The sequence below is a fragment of the Hyperolius riggenbachi genome, chromosome 9, assembly GCF_040937935.1.
Source record: "Hyperolius riggenbachi isolate aHypRig1 chromosome 9, aHypRig1.pri, whole genome shotgun sequence".
NCBI classification, from domain to species: domain Eukaryota; kingdom Metazoa; phylum Chordata; class Amphibia; order Anura; family Hyperoliidae; genus Hyperolius; species Hyperolius riggenbachi.
The window spans coordinates 232761453-232779244 of NC_090654.1; positions in this window are offsets into that span (position 1 = coordinate 232761453).

The window sequence follows — 17792 nt, forward strand, 5'->3', positions numbered from 1 at the left end:
TGTAATTTCCTTTCGTCCTCTGGTTGGCCTTTTGCTTTTCGAGGAATGAATAAAGTTATAATGGTTACAGATCATGTGAATAAATTAATAAACATGCCCTGATGTACTCAGGAAGATATTATTAGCCAATATTTTGTAAGCACTCTCTCTGTGAAGCCTACTTTAGTGTATGCAACACTTAAAGGGAATCTGAAGTGAAAATAACTTATGATATAATGAATTGTATGTGTGGTACAGCTAAGAAATAGAACATTAGTAGCAAAGAACAGAGTCTCATATTGTTTCCAGTACAGGAAAAAGTTAAACTTCAGTTGTTATCTATGCAAAAGAGATTTTCTGAGCTCTAACCCAACTTGTGACAGACTGTCCTATTTTCTAAAGCACTTATACACTTATACATCAAAGAAACAGCGGGAGACAGCTTTAGACTAGGTTTTACTGCAGGGGAGTTCAAAGGGTCATTAGCTCTGCTCTGTTTCATAGTGTAAAAAACAGTGTGTGGTTTGTAATTACAAATATGACAGAATGATGCAATGTTATAATAAAAAAAAGTTATACGCCGTATATACTCGCATATAAGCCGACCCGCATATAAGCTAAGGTACCCACTTTTCCCTAAGAAACCAAGAAAAAGTGATTGACTCATGTGTAAGCCCCCTCCGCAGTAGCCAGATGTGCCCCCAGTACAAATCAACCTCCCTACCCATAGCCAGATGTGCCCCACGGATGGTAAAGCTGTGTCTCAAGATGCCACTAGATGGTGTCATAGATATGCGACACAGTGATTGCCGCACAGGAAAAATCCCAGATCATTGTACCACTGACACATTGCTGGCATGATCCGCTCCACAAGGCGGAGGACCCAGGTAGTCTTGAGCAGCACACTCTGCACACTATGTTGCTGGGTATGGGGGTCACGGACACAGCAAGGAGGCAGCTGGTAAGAGCAGGATCAATAGTGCAGGATCCTCACGCTACTCTGCTAGTAACAAAACCTGCTCCACCAGCTGTTCTCCTCCACTGACTCGCATATAAGCTGAGGGGGTAACTCTGTAAAATTAGACTTATATACGAGTATGTAAGCTAACTGAAAATAAAAATATTAGACTCTTTCTTTGCTACTAATGTGGGGGGATGTGTAGTCCAGAGGAGTCCCAAGACTTCCTACGGATACAGGAAAAACACAAAGAGAGACCAGGAGCCCCTTATGGTGTAGTACTTTAATGTCAGGTTCTGGATAAATACACAGTGATGAGGTACTCACAAAGGTGGGTTGAAAGACAGTATAATAGTAAGTGAGGAAATCCCGTCCCCACTTGGGTTCTTTGTTTTCAAATGTGTGAGTCAAACTCCAGAAAAAACACATTTTTGGGGTACACAAAACAAACAATTGACAGTTGCCTCTAATAGCTAGGAGGTTGTAAACAATATGACTGGGAGGGAAAAGGCACCCCCAAAAAACAACCATGGATGTAATAAATGTAAAATTGATTACCTCTAAGAAGAAAGGGCAATGCCAATCTTAGAAAGAAATTTTAATAATCAGACACAAAAGCGATAATGCATTTCGTGGAGCACAGTCCGCTTTCTCAGATGAAATAAAGCAGTGTCTGGGTAGCCAAGGTGCAGAGCTTGGAGCGCCTAAAAGCTACTAATGTTGTATTTCATTATCCGCACTACACAATTCATTATAGCTTACTTTTTTTTTTCCGCTTCAGTGTCACTTTAATATTGGGTTATTTCACCTAAAAAGAAGAAAATCATCACTCATTAAACATTCAGTTTAAGAGCCATTCTCCAAACAAAGCATTAAAGGGTAACTCTACTTTTGACAACAGCATGACATGACATATATTAATGCTACACAAATCATTGCCAAGTTAGTTTCCTATTAAAAATGTTATTTCTATTACAGGTTCTATAACTTTAAAATCTTCATGAATATGCAAATTCCAGCATGTTGGGGACCAGAATTTACATTGGTGGAACCAGAACTTGGCACGGGGCTACTGATGATGTGTTAACTGGCACCTAAATGGCTACATTTATTTCCCTTCATTAGTCAGTGGACACTTGCATGTTAGGAAAAATGTTTTCTCAACACTGCTTATTGAAATGACCCACTCTTCATCACTTAGAAATATAGTGCGGTAAGAATAAGGGAATAGAGATGTCGCGAAACTCCGATTTTTGGTTCGCGAACCCCGTTCGCGAACCTTCGCGGAAGGTTCAGTTCGCGTAAAAGTTCGCGAACCGCAATAGACTTCAATGGGGAGGCGAACTTTGAAAAATAGAAAAAATTATGCTGGCCACAAAAGTGATGGAAAAGATGTTACAAGGGGTCTAACACTTGGAGGGAGGCATGGCGGAGTGGGATACATGCCCAAAGTCCCGGGGAAAAATCTGAATTTGACGCAAAGCAGCGTTTTAAGGGCAGAAATCACATTGAATGCTAAATTGCAGGCCTAACGTGCTTTCAAACATCTTGCATAGGTATACATCAATCAGGTAGTGTAATTAGAGTTCTGCTTCACACTGACACACCAAACTCACTGTGTAACGCACCGCAAACAGCTGTTTGCGTAGTGACGACCGTGCTGGACTGGTGCGCACCGTGGCCAGAGTGTAGGCCGTGGCGTTTTTCAAGTCCATATGGTCGCCGGGCTGTGGTAGCTCAATGATAGAACAACAGTGACTGTCCAGCAGGGGCGTCGCTAGCCCTATTTTGGGGGGGCATGTGCCCCCAATCTGTCCTGGGGTGCCACGGATCTCCGCAGGGCCGTGCCTGGGCGGGTGCATTGCACCCAGGCGCCGGTCTTTGATAGGCGCCGCCCAGCCGCCGCTCACCCCCTCTGTCAGCGGCTCCCTCCAGCCGCCGCCGCGTCACTCAGACCTCGATCAGGCGGCGACCAATCGTACGGGTGCTAGGACCCAGAGCCCGCACTGATATGCGGAAGTGACATCACTTCCGCATATAGAGCGGGTGCGTCCGATGCCCGCTCGTACTGGCTGGTCGGGTCGCCGCTGATCCTGAGGTCTGCTGACTGCGAGGTAAGGGGGGGGAGCGGCGGAGGCGGCTCCCTGTCACTCACTCACTACCTAATGGGCTCCCTGTCACTCACTCACTCCCTAATGGGGCTCCCTGTCACTCACTCACTTCCTAAATGGGCTCCCTGGCACTCACTCACTACCTAAAGGGGCTCCATGTCACTCACTTACTGCCTAAAGGGGCTCCCTGGCACTCACTCACTGCCTAAAGGGGCTCCCTGTCACTCACTCACTGCCTAAAGGGCCTCCCTGTCACTCACTACCTAAAGGGGCTCCCTGTCACTCACTAACTACCTAAAGGGACTCCCTGTCACTCACTCACTCCCTAATGGGGCTCCCTGTCACTCACTCACTTCCTAAAGGGGCTCCCTGTCACTCACTCACTACCTAAAGGGACTCCCTGTCACTTACTCACTCCCTAATGGGGCTCCCTGTCACTCACTCACTGCCTAAAGGGGCTCCCTGTCACTCACTCACTACCTAAAGGGACTCCCTGTCACTCACTCACTGCCTAAAGGGCCTCCCTGTCACTCACTACCTAAAGGGGCTCCCTGTCACTCACTAACTACCTAAAGGGACTCCCTGTCACTCACTCTCTCCCTAATGGGGCTCCCTGGCACTCACTCACTACCTAAAGGGGCTCCCTGTCACTCACTCACTGCCTAAAGGGGCTGTCTGGCACTCACTCACTGCCTAAAGGGGCTCCCTGTCACTCACTCACTGCCTAAAGGGGCTCCCTGGCACTCACTCACTACCTAAAGGGGCTCCCACTCACTCACTACCTAAAGGGGCTCCCTGGCACTCACTCACTACCTAAAGGGGCTCCCTGTCACTCACTCACTGCCTAAAGGGGCTCCCTGGCACTCACTCACTGCCTAAAGGGGCTCCCTGGCTCTTACTCACTACCTAAAGGGGCTCCCTGGCACTCACTCACTACCTAAAGGGGCTCCCTGTCACTCACTATTGGGGTCCCTGTCACTCACTACCTAACTGGAGGCGCCTGTCACTCACTAGCTAACCTGGGGGTCCCTGTCACTCACTACCTAACTTGGGGGGCTACCATATTAAGGGGGCATTCTGCCTATTTATGTGAAATGCTGTCTATTTATTTGCCTCATGACTGCTGAATTTGTCTTGTTGGGAGCCTTATGATTTGTTGGGGGCCTCAAGATTGCTGAATTTGTCTTGTTGGGGGCCTCATGATTTGTTGGAGGCCTCATGATTGCTAAATTTGTCTTGTTGGGGGCCTCATGATTTGTTGGAGGCCTCATGATTGCTGAATTTGTCTTGTTGGGGGCCTCATGATTTGTTGGGGGCCTCATGATTGCTGAATTTGTCTTGTTGGGGGTCACATGATTGCTAACTGCGAGACTATGGGAAAAGCTGAATCCTTATCATATGAGATAATAGCATTAAACCTATTTTTTTAGCTTTTTAAAACAGAAAATAAAACTGAGAGTGTAACGATCGGTGAAGCACAGAGAGGATCTGATTACCAGTGATCTGCAGAATCACTGGGAATACAGATGTATACCAGATTATACGTGATCTGCAGTATCACTGATAATCCGATATACTAGCTAACCTCTGTTCACCTGAGTAGAGTGTAGTGTTTGGTGTAGCAGTAACACTTTGAGGACTAGACCTCAGTGCAGCAAGGAGTACTGCACAGATTCCTTCCGCAGACCTGAGCTCTCCAAGACGGGAGGAGTCAGACTGACAGTAGGAAGGACAGACTGAAAGTAACCTTCAGGAGGAAGGATCACTAACAGAGCGAGGAACCGCCTCTAACAGTAAGGTCGGTTCTCGAGGTCAGACAAGCCAGGTCGTACACACACGGACAGATAAAGTACAAGATCAGAAGGCAAAGGCGGAGTCAAAGTACAGGCAGGGTTCAGCAACGGGGTATCAGAAATATCGGGGTACAAAATCAGGAGGCAGAAGCAGAGTCAAGAAACGAGCCGGGGTTCGGCAACAGAGTATCAGAAATATCGAGGTGCAAGATCAGAGTTCAGGAGGATAGTCAAGGCAGGCAAAAGTCATAACAGATAATCACAATCAAACTAGTACTTTAGCTATCAACAGAATCTAGCTAAGTGTAGGATTACAGCTTCAGCTGGTCCCGGCACACTTGCGGATCTGACTACGGATCTGGGTGCTCCCACATATGTGATCGCACGCCAGACAAAGAGCAAGTGAACAACCAGCAGTATATATACTCTAGGACCTTTCCAGGACCTCCCTAATTGCTGGTCCAATGAGAGCAGTGGAATTTGTCAGCTCACCCAGCTGGTCAGCCGACTCCCTTCTAACTGCTATTTAAACTCTGCCTCTGTGCTCGCGCGCGTGTAAGTCTGAATCTTGGTGGACTATCAGTCCCAGCCACACCAGTACTGTCATGCAATGTATCTAGTGCGGGGGCCGCCTCTGATGCGGATTCCGCCGTTACCAATGCGGATTCCGCCGTTACCAATGCGGATTCCGCCGCACTGCCTATGCGGCATGCGGCGCTTTTTCCGCGTTGTGACGCCATGCTGGACGTGGAAACGGCCGCCTCACCTCGAGAGACAGCGGCCCTTCCGCGTTTCCTTATAGGGAGGTTCTAAAAAATTGAATACATTTTTCAGGAGTAGGATGGATGAAATTGTTTATCTTCACAGTTTATTTTCAACTTGGATTTTCCATAATGTTCATGTATGAGTTAAAACGTTTGTACAGTATTTAGTTTAAATTGCTGTTTCCACTTTGCGATAGATAAGTGACTTTTGGGTTGCAGTTTGGGCACTCGGCCTCCAAAAGGTTCGCCACCACTGTCATAATCTAATGTCCCACCATTGTTAGGTTCATGTAAATTTGTCTCCACCCGTTACCACACCTATATTCTGGTCCATGGCCCACCCATTTTTCGGTGCGGCGCGATAAGCACGTCGCACAAAGTGATCCTCATATTTTTGGCACGCTCGCTGCAGTGTGCTGAATTCTGCTGCCTACAGTATGTACAGTATACGCTGTTCTCTAGTGCTTGCACTGTGTGCTGATTTACCTCCAGTGTGTACAGTGTAAGGTGTTACTCTGTGCCTTTACTGATTGTAAACCAGCTATATTGTATGCTGATCCCTGCTACTTTCAGTATGTACAGTATTAGCTGTAAAGCCTGGTACACACATACAATTTTGATTAGCCAATTTTAGCTCTGTTCATAAAATTCATTGTCTGTTGGCCCACTTACTGCACGGGGGTGGTAAAATTGTGGGTCAGTGATTGACCAATCAAAATTGTATGTGCGTGTACATCTTTGATCTATGCCTATACTGATTGTAAATTATCTAAATAAAGGACAGGGGGCTCCATCCAATATTTCGATGGGCAGGCCCGTTATCTGTAGCTTACACCGCTGCTAAGTTCATGTACATTTGGCCCCACCCATGGCCACGCCCACTCACCTCATGGCCACGCCCATTTTTTTTGCCACGCCGCATATACCTCCCCGCCTGGTGCCCACAGGTGCCCCCAACCAAGGACCCTAGAGACGCCCCTGCTGTCCAGTTGATCAAATTTGGTCTGACCACAATGAAGCAACGACCTTATTATCTTTTGTGTGCCTCCCCCACCCGAGACACTCAAATAGCCGGCGGTCATTGCTTCATTGTGATACGCAAGCCCCTTCACCGCGGCAAGGTAATGATCATGAAGGGGGATGGGCACATGTACATGCCTTTTGTTTTTTTGTTGCAGCCGCCCGCAGTGCAGTTAGAAAAATTAGCCAGGCATGTACACGCACCAGAAAAATTAGTGTAGCGGATGCTGCTAGCAGCGGCCTTAAAAATTCAGGAATCCGCCTAGAGTCCTGGACCCTGTTGGTGGTGGCGGAGAAGGCAAGCGGCCTGCAGGCAGAGATGCTGTGTGTGGGGACTGACTTAGTCTTCGGTCATGCAGTAGCCCTCCGGGGTCCATTCCTCATTCATTTTGATAAAGGTCAGGTACTGAACACTGTCGTGGGGGTCGGTTGAAAAGGGCGCCCGAGCTGCCTGTATGAAAAGGGCGCCGCCATAGACATCAATGTTATTTCTGGAAATATGGGCTACAAGGTGTAGAAAAGGGCGCCCGAGTTTTGATATAGGCTACAAGTGGGCACCCCTTTGTAGCCCATATTTTTTCGGCTACAAGGTTTTCGTCTACAAGTGGGCTCCCCTTTGTAGCCCATATTTTTTTCGGCTACAGTAAGGTGCCCCTCTGTAGCCCATATTATTGACTTTTTTTTTGTAGCCGAAGTTTTTATATGGGCTACAAGCACTGTAAGCCGAATTATTTCATTCCCCCACTATCCATGGCGGCCTGGAGGGGGAATAGTAATTAACACATCCCGGAGTTTTTTTCTAGCCGCAATTTGTATATGGGCTACAAGCGCTGGAAGCCAAATTATTTCATTCCCCCACTATCCATGGCGGCCTGGAGGGGGAATAGTAATTAACACATCCCGGAGTTTTTTTGTAGCCGAAGTTTTTATATGGGCTACACCAGGCGCCTTGTTTTTTTTGTAGCCGAAGTTTTTATATGGGCTACACCAAGCGTCTTTTTTGTAGCCGAAGTTTATATGGGCTACACCAGGCGCCTTTTTTGTAGCCGAAGTTGGTATATATATGGGCTCCACCAGGCGCCCTTTTTTACCGGCGCCCTTTTCATGTAGACACCTGTCGTGACTTAGGCGACTTCTCTTCTCAGTAACTATGCCTCCAGCTGCACTGAAGGTCCTTTCTGACAGGACGCTTGCGGCAGGGCAAGAGAGAAGTTGAATAGCAAATTGAGACAGCTCTGGCCGCAGGTCAAGCCTGCGCAACCAGTAGTCCAAGGTTTCATCGTCGCTTTTCGCAGTGTCTACATCCACACTCAAGGCCAGGTAGTCGGCTACCTGCCGGTCCAGGCGTTGGTGGAGGGTGGATCCGGAAGGACTATGGCGAGGAGTTGGACTAAAGAACGTCCGCATGTCCGACATCACCCTGAGATCGCTGGAGCGTCCTGTCCTTGCCTGCATGGACTTGGGAGGAGGAGGGTTACTGCCAGTGGTACCTTGATTGCGATGTGCAGCCACATCACCCTTAAACGCATTGTAAAGCATCATCGACAGCTTGCTCTGCAAGTGCTGCATCCTTTCCGCCTTGTGTTGAGTTGTTAACAGGTCCGCTACTTTGTGCCTGTACCGAGGGTCTATTAGCGTGGCCACCCAGTACAGGTCATTCGACTTGAGTTTTTTGATACGGGGGTCCCTCAACAGGCTGGACAACATGAAAGAGGACATCTGCACAAAGCTGGATGCAGACGTACTCTCCATCTCCTCTTGCTATTCCTCAGTGACGGGATGCAAATCCTCTTCCTCCCCCCAGCCACGAACAATACCACGGGAACGTGGAGCAGCAGAAGCCCCCTGTGACGGCTGCCGCGGTTGTTCTTATTCCGCCGCCTCTTCCTCCTCCACAGAAACACCACCCTCATCATCACCATCATCAGAGTCTGACTCCTCTCCTTCCCCTCTTCTTCCTCCTCCTCCTCCCCCCTCTGTGCTGCCACAGGTGTTGTGGGAACATCGGGTTCGGGTGTAAATGGCTCCCACGACTCCTGCTGCCGTAACTCTTCTCGTTCACGCTACTCCACAGCTGTATCCACCACTCTACGCACGGCATGCTCCAGGAAGTAGGCGTAGGAGATCAAGTCGCTGATGGTGCCCTCATCGCGACTCACCAGTTTGGTCACCTCCTCAGAGGGCTCCATGACCCTGCATGCATTTCGCATCAGTGTCCAGTTGTTGGGCTACAACATCCCCATCCTCCCAGATTGTGTCCTTGTACTGTAATGATACAGGTACTGGGTGAGGGCTTTCTCCTGGTCTAGCAGGTGAGAGAACATCAGCAGGGTGGAATTCCAGCGAGTCGGGCTATCGCAAATCAGGCGTCTCACCGGCAAGTTGTTTCTATGCTGAATGTCCGCAAAGTGTGCCATGACCTTGTAAGAGCGCCTGAAGTGCCCACACAACTTCCTGGCCTGCTTCAGGATGTCCTCTAAGCCTGGGTACTTGGACACAAATCTTTGCACGACCAGATTCAGCACATGTGCCATGCAGGGTATGTGTGTCCGCTTTCCCAAATTCAACGCAGCAATGAGATTGCTGCCGTTGTCTCACACCACGTTGCCGATCTTAAGCTTGTGCGGGGTCAGCCATTGCTCCACCTGTTTGTTAAGAGCAGCCAGGAGAGCTGGTCCAGTGTGACTCTCCGCTTTCAGGCAAGACATGTCTAACACTGCGTGACACCGTCGTACCTGGCATGCAGCATAGGCCCTGGGGTGCTGGGGCTGTGTAGCTGGAGAGGAGATCGCGGCACCAGCCAAGGAGGAGGAGGAGGATGACGACAGCGAAGCGGTGGTAGCAGGTGGAGAGGAGGTGGCTGGAGGCCTGCCGGCAAGCCGTGGAGGTGTGACAAGTCGGTCCGCTGCGCAGCCACGTACTCCCTGCTTGCTGCCATCGGTCACCAGGTTGACCCAATGGGCTGTGTATGTAATGTAGTGGCCCTGCCCGTGCTTGGCAGACCAGGCATCCGTGGTCAGGTGGACCCTTGACCCAACGCTGTGTGCCAGAGATGACACCACTTGCCTCTCAACTGCACGGTACAGTTTGGGTATGGCCTTTTGTGAAAAATAATTGCGGCCTGGTATCTTCCACTGTGGTTTACCAATGGCCACAAATTTACGGAAAGCCTCCGACTCCACCAGCTTGTATGGTAATAGCTGGCGAGCTAATAGTTCCGCCACGCCAGCTGTCAGATGCCGGGCAAGAGGGTGACTGGCAGACATTTGCTTCTTACGCTCAAATACTTCCTTCACGGACAGCTGGGTACTGCTGTGGGCAGAGGAGAAGGAACCGCTCAAGGGAAGAGGCGGTGTGGAGGAGGGTGGCTGTGAAGGTGCAAGGGAGAAAGTGGATGAAGACGATACACCTGAAGGAGGAAGAGGAGAAGGAGGGTGGCGTGTCTTTTGAGGGGTGCTGCTTTTCCTCAGGTGTTCTTGCCATAGCTGTTTGTGCCTTCTCTCCAGGTGCCTTCGTAAGGCACTTGTCCCTACGTGAGAGTTGGCCTTTCCACGGCTCAATTTTTGCTGGCAGAGACAACAGATGGCTTTGCTCCGATCTGAGACACACACGTGAAAGAATTTCCAAACCGCTGAGCCCCCCTGGGGTGATGACGCTAGGGTGGCATCAGCAGCTGATGTTGAAGGGCATGTTGGCTGGCTGGCCATAGCTGGCGATACATCACGCCGGACACTGCCCCCAGCTATTTCTGAGGACGAGCTCCCTCTGCTTCTATCATGGAGTCGTCTCCTCCTACTCCTCTCTGACTCCTCCTCTGAACTGTCCCCCTGGTCATCTCCTCTACCGGGAACATATGTGGTATCCGTATAATCGTCATCATAATCCTCCTGGCCAGCGGCGCTTTCCTCAGACACCTCCTTAACTGCACCAACTTCAGGTGGTTCATCATCCCACTCCTCCATACTATCGCCACCTAACTCAGACGTATAAGGTGGTGTACCTGCGCCTTCTTGTTGTTGAGCAGTAGTGGCTGGGAATCAGTGATTTCACCACCACCACCAAATAACTCCTGCGAAGTGTCAAATGCAGCGGATGTGGTGCTTGTTGTAGCACTGGTGGCTGCGGGAGATGAGGTGTTCTGTGTTAAATACTCAAGCACCTCCTCACGATTTTGATAAGTGATGGCACGTGCCTTATTCTGAGCACTGTATTTTGGGCCAGGTCCACACGAAATCACAGCAACACCACCTCGCACAGCCACAGACCTGCCGGTGCCTGGTGGCCTTCCTCTGGGTCTGCCTCTACCTCTTCCTCTACCTGGTTTGTCCATTTTGTCCATCTCGGGGGGATGCTAGGTATATGCAGTGAGGTGGGTTCACTCAACACAACAGGTAGTTAGATGCAGTGAGCTGGGTTCACTGAACAGTAAAGGTACTTAAGATGCAGTGAGGTGGGTTCTCCCTCAACACAACAGGTAGTTAGATGCAGTGAGCTGGGTTCACTGAACAGTAAAGGTACTTAAGATGCAGTGAGGTGGGTTCTCACTCAACACAACAGGTAGTTAGATGCAGTGAGATGGCCAGGTGGGTTCAGTCAACACAACAGGTAGTTAGATGCAGTGAGCTGGGTTCACTCAACACAAAGCAAAGTATATGCAGTGATGAGGTGGGTTAAGTAAACACAACAGGTACTGGGTAGTTAGATGCAGTGAGCTGGGTTCACTGAACAGTAAAGGTATTTAAGATGCAGTGAGGTGGGTTCTCACTCAACACAACAGGTAGTTAGATGCAGTGAGCTGGGTTCACTGAACAGTAAAGGTACTTAAGATGCAGTGGGGTAGGTTCTCACTCAACACAACAGGTAGTTAGATGCAGTGAGCTGGGTTCACTCAACCCAAAGCTAGGTATATGCAGTGATAAGGTGGGTTAAGTAAACACAACAGGTACTGGGTAGTTAGATACAGTGAGCTGGGCTCACTGAACAGTAAAGGTACTTAAGATGCAGTGAGGTGGGTTCTCACTCAACACAACAGGTAGTTAGATGCAGTGAGCTGGGTTCACTGAACAGTAAAGGTACTTAAGATGCAGTGAGGTGGGTTCTCACTCAACACAACAGGCAGTAAGATGCAGTGAGCTGGGTTCACTGAACAGTAAAGGTACTTAAGATGCAGTGAGGTGGGTTCTCACTCAACACAACAGGTAGTAAGATGCAGTGAGCTGGGTTCACTGAACAGTAAAGGTACTTAAGATGCAGTGAGGTGGGTTCTCACTCAACACAACAGGTAGTTAGATGCAGTGAGGTGGCCAGGTGGGTTCACTCAACACAACAGGTAGTTAGATGCAGTGAGCTGGGTTCACTCAACACAAAGCTAAGTATATGCAGTGATCAGGTGGGTTAAGTAAACACAACAGGTACTTGGGTATATGGACTACTGGGTAGTACAATGTGCAGCTCCCTGTCACACACACAGGTAGTCACTGAATGTGCTGGGCTGCTGGCAGTGGCACACACACTATCAATTAGCAAGGCTGTGCATGCAACAAAAGTGTCAGTTTGACACACAGAAAAAAAAATATGTACAGAAGAAAAGAGCTGTTGCTGTTGATGGGTGCTTTAAAAGCAATAATAATCAGTCAGGAGCAAGCAAAGCAGCCTAGAACCTAACTAATCTGTCCCTAGGAGAAAAAGTCTGCAGCAGCTGTCCCTTTCCTCTCTCTAGCAGGCACACAAGTGAGTGTAATGGCCGCCGGACCCTGCCTTATATAAGGGGTGGGGGGGTGTGGGGCTCCAGGGCTTAGTGTAGCCTGAATGGCTACAATGTGCCTGTTGACTGTGATGCAGAGGGTCAAAGTTGACCCTCATAGTGCATTATAGGGCGAATCGAACTTCTGCAAAAGTTCGCCTGGTGCAGGCGAACGCGAACCCCCTAAGTTCGCCTGGAACCGCTCGCCGGCGAACCGTTCGCTACATCTCTATAAGGGAAATATATTTGTGGGAAAGTAGGAGGTGCTCTGTTTTGTAGTAAATTTAGTAGAGCTAACCCTTTAAGAAAACTCTCAACTAAACTTACATTTTAACAAAACTGTTAAAGTTTCCATTTATAGGCTGCTTACAGCATAATTCACCCCAAATGGTTCTAGACCTCTCTAATCCAGAGACATTAGTAAAGAAAATGAAACTTTCAGGTGCCTTCCAAGGGGGTATTCTTAGAACATTATATGAACGTAAACCCAAGGTGGACCCTTTAAAAAAAAAAGGCTACCTGATCTGGGGGGCCAGTGGGTCAGGTAGCCTCAATTACCGCTGCTCCCATGTCCTGTAATCGCTGACTTTCGGTTATAAAGCCCCAAAAATGAACAAATATAGCAGTGACCCCTGGGGTCATAATGCTGCAGCTCTGGGTCTGTGTGCCTCAACACAGAGCAGGAAGGTGGGGGAGAGGCATGCCAGAAGGTAGAAGCGGTGGGGAGAGTCCGAGCTGGCCAATTAGAGCAGGGGAAAATGCCAAAGTGGGTTTTTTGGAGGAGTGCTTCTCCTGCAAGGGATGCCCCTTCCCCCTGTTAGTTTCTGCTACCGGGGAGGTGTGTGTGTGTGTGTGTGTGGCGGGGGGGGGGGCGGTGGGGGGGAATTGGCACAGAGTCATATCATCAGGCAGGGAACATGCCTCTGTGTGCCATCTGCCCCCCCCCCCACCCCCCACTCTGCCTCAGGTACACCTAATAAAGATTTGATCAAGAGGTAATAAAGAAGTTCAAGAGGTCTAAACACTGCTGATATTTGTACGGTCCGCATGCTGGATGGCACTGGTGTAATTCCTATGCTGCACACAGTGAATCAAGGTCCCCTCAGCCTTGTGACAGATATGGTTTATAAATAAAGAGTACACTGCGCACTCCTACTAAAGTTTTTAACTAGTTTACCACCGAGGGGTTTTTCCCCTTTAAGGACTAGAGCAATTTTCACCTTTCAGCGCTACTACCTTTCATTCCCCAATAACTTTATCAAAACTTATCACAAGGAAATGATCTATAGCTTGTTGGGGTTTTTTTGCCACCAATTAATCTCTCTTTAGGTGGTACATTATGCTAAGAATTATTTTATTCTAAATGTATTTTAATGGCAATAAGGAAAACATTTTTTTTTCTGTTTTCAGCCTTTATAGTTTTATAATAAGGTAATGCATGCTACTGCAATTAAAGGGACCCCGAGCAGATATCGGTGTAAAATTACACCTACATACATTTAAAAAAATAAAAATTACATCCATCTCCCATTAAAATTAACCCCTTATCTTCCCCGCTCTCCCACAGTGACCAAAATAAAACATTTGCATATTTTAAAAAAAGACATTTAAGAAAATACATAAATAGTTACCTTAGGGACTCAACTTTTTTAATATGTACTGTATGTCCTGAGGGTATGCTACTGCTTTATTTGCAAATAAGCCCTTGTAATTAGTGACGGTTGCCATACATTGTGATAGTGACATGATTTAAACGTTGTAATAACCAGGACAAAAGGACAAATAAAATATGTGAGTTTTAAAAGGACCCAGAGCAGAGGCCGTGGGTATACATATAAGCATACCCACGTCTATTTGGTAAAGAGGAGATACTCACCGGCCCCTTATCTAAGCTCTCCTGCTCCCGAGCTGGCTGCTATAAATTACATTGGATCGGCAAGTCTGAAATAAAGTCACGTTGCGAACCGAAACAGGAAGACTGCGGGCCCTCTCTGCGCAGGCTTACAGGCTTCTTCCTACCCTCCGCGTGTGAACAGCAATATGACACATGGCAGAACCTGTAAGCCTGCGCATGCGCAGAGAGGAGCCACAAGCTTTCTGTTCCCGGGTCACAGCACAACTTTATTTCAGACTTGCCAATCCAATGTAATTTATAGCAGCCAGCTTGGGAGCAGGAGAGCTTAGATAAGGTGCTGGTGAGTGTATCATCTTTACCAAATAGACGTGGCTATGCTTATATGTATACCCACAGCCTCTGCTCAGGGTCTTTTCAAAACCCACATATTTTATTTGCCCTTTTGTCCCAGTTATTACACAGTTTAAATTATGTCCCTATCTCAATGTATGGCAACCGTCACTAATTACAAGCCCTTATTTGCAAATAAAGCAGTAGCATACCATCGTGACATACACATATTAAAAAAAAAAGTTGAGTCCCCAAGGTAACTATTTATGTATTTTTTTAAATGTCTTTTTTTAATATGCAAATGTAACTGTGGAGAGGGGGGGGGGGGGTAATGGGTAACAGGAAGTAGTGCATGGATGTGTAACTTTCATTTATCAATGGCCATGGCATCTCATTGATGCCAGAGGCCATTGATCACTGGGACTTAGATCGGTGAATGGGAACTGTCTTCCCATCCACTGATCTCTCTACTAACGAGCAGCGTCAAGAGCGATCGCAATGGGAGACGTATATCTATGCCCCTGGGTCTTTAGATGAAGTCCTGCGGGGAGTAGATGTAGTGCCGCAGGAAGATAAGTGGTTAATGATCACTTCATTGTCTTTTAATGAAAGCCATAACATTTAAGGGATATGCTGGCATTCAGTCTACTTTCCCATGTGCATCAGTCCCAAACGTACAACGCACAGAAGGGCCCCTTCTGAAAAGGATCTAGGATGTATATGTGGAGAAGGCTGTGCTGCATATAAATTCCCCCTTCAAAGTGCCCTTAAAAGAGAGACATTCAATTACAAGTTATATATGTATATAAAAAATAAAATAAAAATGATAGAGGAATCAGAAACTTCTCATTATATTCACCATTAGTATTCTACGGTTACACAATTTGTCATCACCACTTTCCAAATAGCCAATTCAGTTGCTCTATAGGCAGTCCTTCAAAAAGCAGTGTTTCCACAGGACTCTCATCCATGTTAGCAACTCAAAGCCTTATGACTCTCTTGCATTCAACAGAAGCGGTACTCACAGTATCTGCACCCCATGAATATGACTTACTTTACTCATCTGCTAGCAGATGTCCTCTTTACTCTCTGCAGGCGCTCTGTACAGTATATCTTCTTGTGGGTACTCTTAGCCCCCCCCCCCACCAGCAACAGCAGGGGCTGCAGGGCTATTGTTGTGCCCCTGTAGGGGTTGAGTGACAGTATGGAGCGATAGCCCCCATGGGATTGTTGCAGCTTTCACCACAGGTGTGTGTTAATTTATATCATTTTTTGTCGCCGTGCTGCTATTTTTTTTCTTGCAGGTTAACCCTTTGGGGACTGCCTGCCTACCCCCTTAAGGACCAGGCCATTTTACATGAGGGGGGGGGGGGGCGCACATTTGGGTTAGTCAGGCAGCCGCATCAGGCTTAGACAGCCACAAGTTTGGCATAGGATTTACTATCAGCGGTCCCCAAAAGGTAAAAGGAGGTTGGAAGATTTCCTGCACACACCTGTACTATGCTGTGGCTCTGATGTTCGTGCTGTGATTGGTCAGCTGGTCACTTGGCTGCTGTTACCTGGCCCAATCAAAGAGATCATGTGTGCAGTATAAAAGTTCCTGTCAGCCTGTTCTTCCCACTCACAATCCTGCGCTGTCAGTCAGAGTTGTTGCTCCCACCCAACTACCCACCCTCTTTCGTCGTAGGCAAGAATTATTTGGGTTCATAGTCGCCCAATATTGTGGGTGGGTTATTATACCCATTTACAATTAGCTTCAGCCCAGTGACTGAGCTACAGTTATTTATTCATGTATTGGTTTATGATATTTAATGTTGGATTGCAATTTCTAATATTGATGGTTTAATAAAGTTTTTAAACCCCACCTTTTTGAATATTAAAATAACCCCTAATAAAAGTTGCCTATGGCCATTAAATCGCCAGTTTGGTGTCAGTGTTTTTTATTTGGGTTATAGGTATTTGGGTTTAATTATTGTGTTTTTATTAACCTTTGGTGAATAGCTGTGTGGAATCCCATGAGCTGGAGCTATGAATTACTAGGTGGAATGGTGTCAATAAATAGTAAATACGTACCATGTCAGCTTCAAACATGCTTATTCAAAATTTAGGAAAAATATTTAATATTGTCAATTAAGTTATTTATTATTTGAAACTCCATCCTGCCTGGATCTGGCTTTGGTTGCTATGGTGATCCTTATGCCACTGGACGCTCCTGCAGCTTAGCTTTGCCTTCTACCTCTTATGGTTGCGTATGAATGGCAGAGCTAGAAAATAGTTTGCTAACCTATAGCAATGAGAACAGAGTTTTATGCAGTAAAGACAAGAAGTGACTGTCTTTAGTAGTGTGCTGCAGAGCCTGGGAAGAAATGCTTAGATTTTTATAAACCCAAAAGTACAATTATTTAAATATGAATCTCTGTAGGACTATAAGGGTTAACCTTCTCAGTCACTCCAGGGTTGCATCTCAAAACATCTCACGTTTAATAAGCCATGGATTATCAAGGCTCTACCCACATTCAGCTTTAAATAAGCCCTTCAGCGTATCGACAGTCTGAAATCGCATTTTGATGAATTATGAATACCAAAACCTTAGAGGAATCATTGGTTTTACAGGTGGCTTTTCCATGGCGTCTGAGCTTACTTAATACATAAATGTTTATTTAGACCTTCATGTTCCCTTGTGGAGTTGAAGGGAAAGTTCACTGGTAGACATATACAGTGGTACAAGGTACAGACATGTACATTCTACATTATTAGCCAGGTACTAGTTATGATCGTAATTAGCTAATTACGATTACACAAATTTTCAAGTACATTTTTGCAATTACGCCTATACGTAATTACAATTTGTAAATTCAATTGATTTCACACAGTCATTCGTAATTTCACGTAAAATTTTGTGTAATTTTTGTGTAATTTCATGCCGAATTTAGCCCCCATACATACTATTGCTACCAAAATTGCTAAATTTGTTAAGGAGAATAGTAGATACAAGTCAAAACATTTTTTGCCCAAAAATACTTTTTTTGAAAAAACTTAAAAATGCAAAGAAAAAAAAGTTTTTAAACTCTGAAAAATGACAGTTTAAAAACCATTTTTCTTTGCATTTTTAAAATCGATTTTCTCAAAACTACAAGGTCTTTTTGAAAAATTATTTTTGTCACTTGTACCCACTATTATCCTTAACATATGTAGCAATTTTGGTAGCAATAGCATGTACAGCGGCTTTGCTATTAACC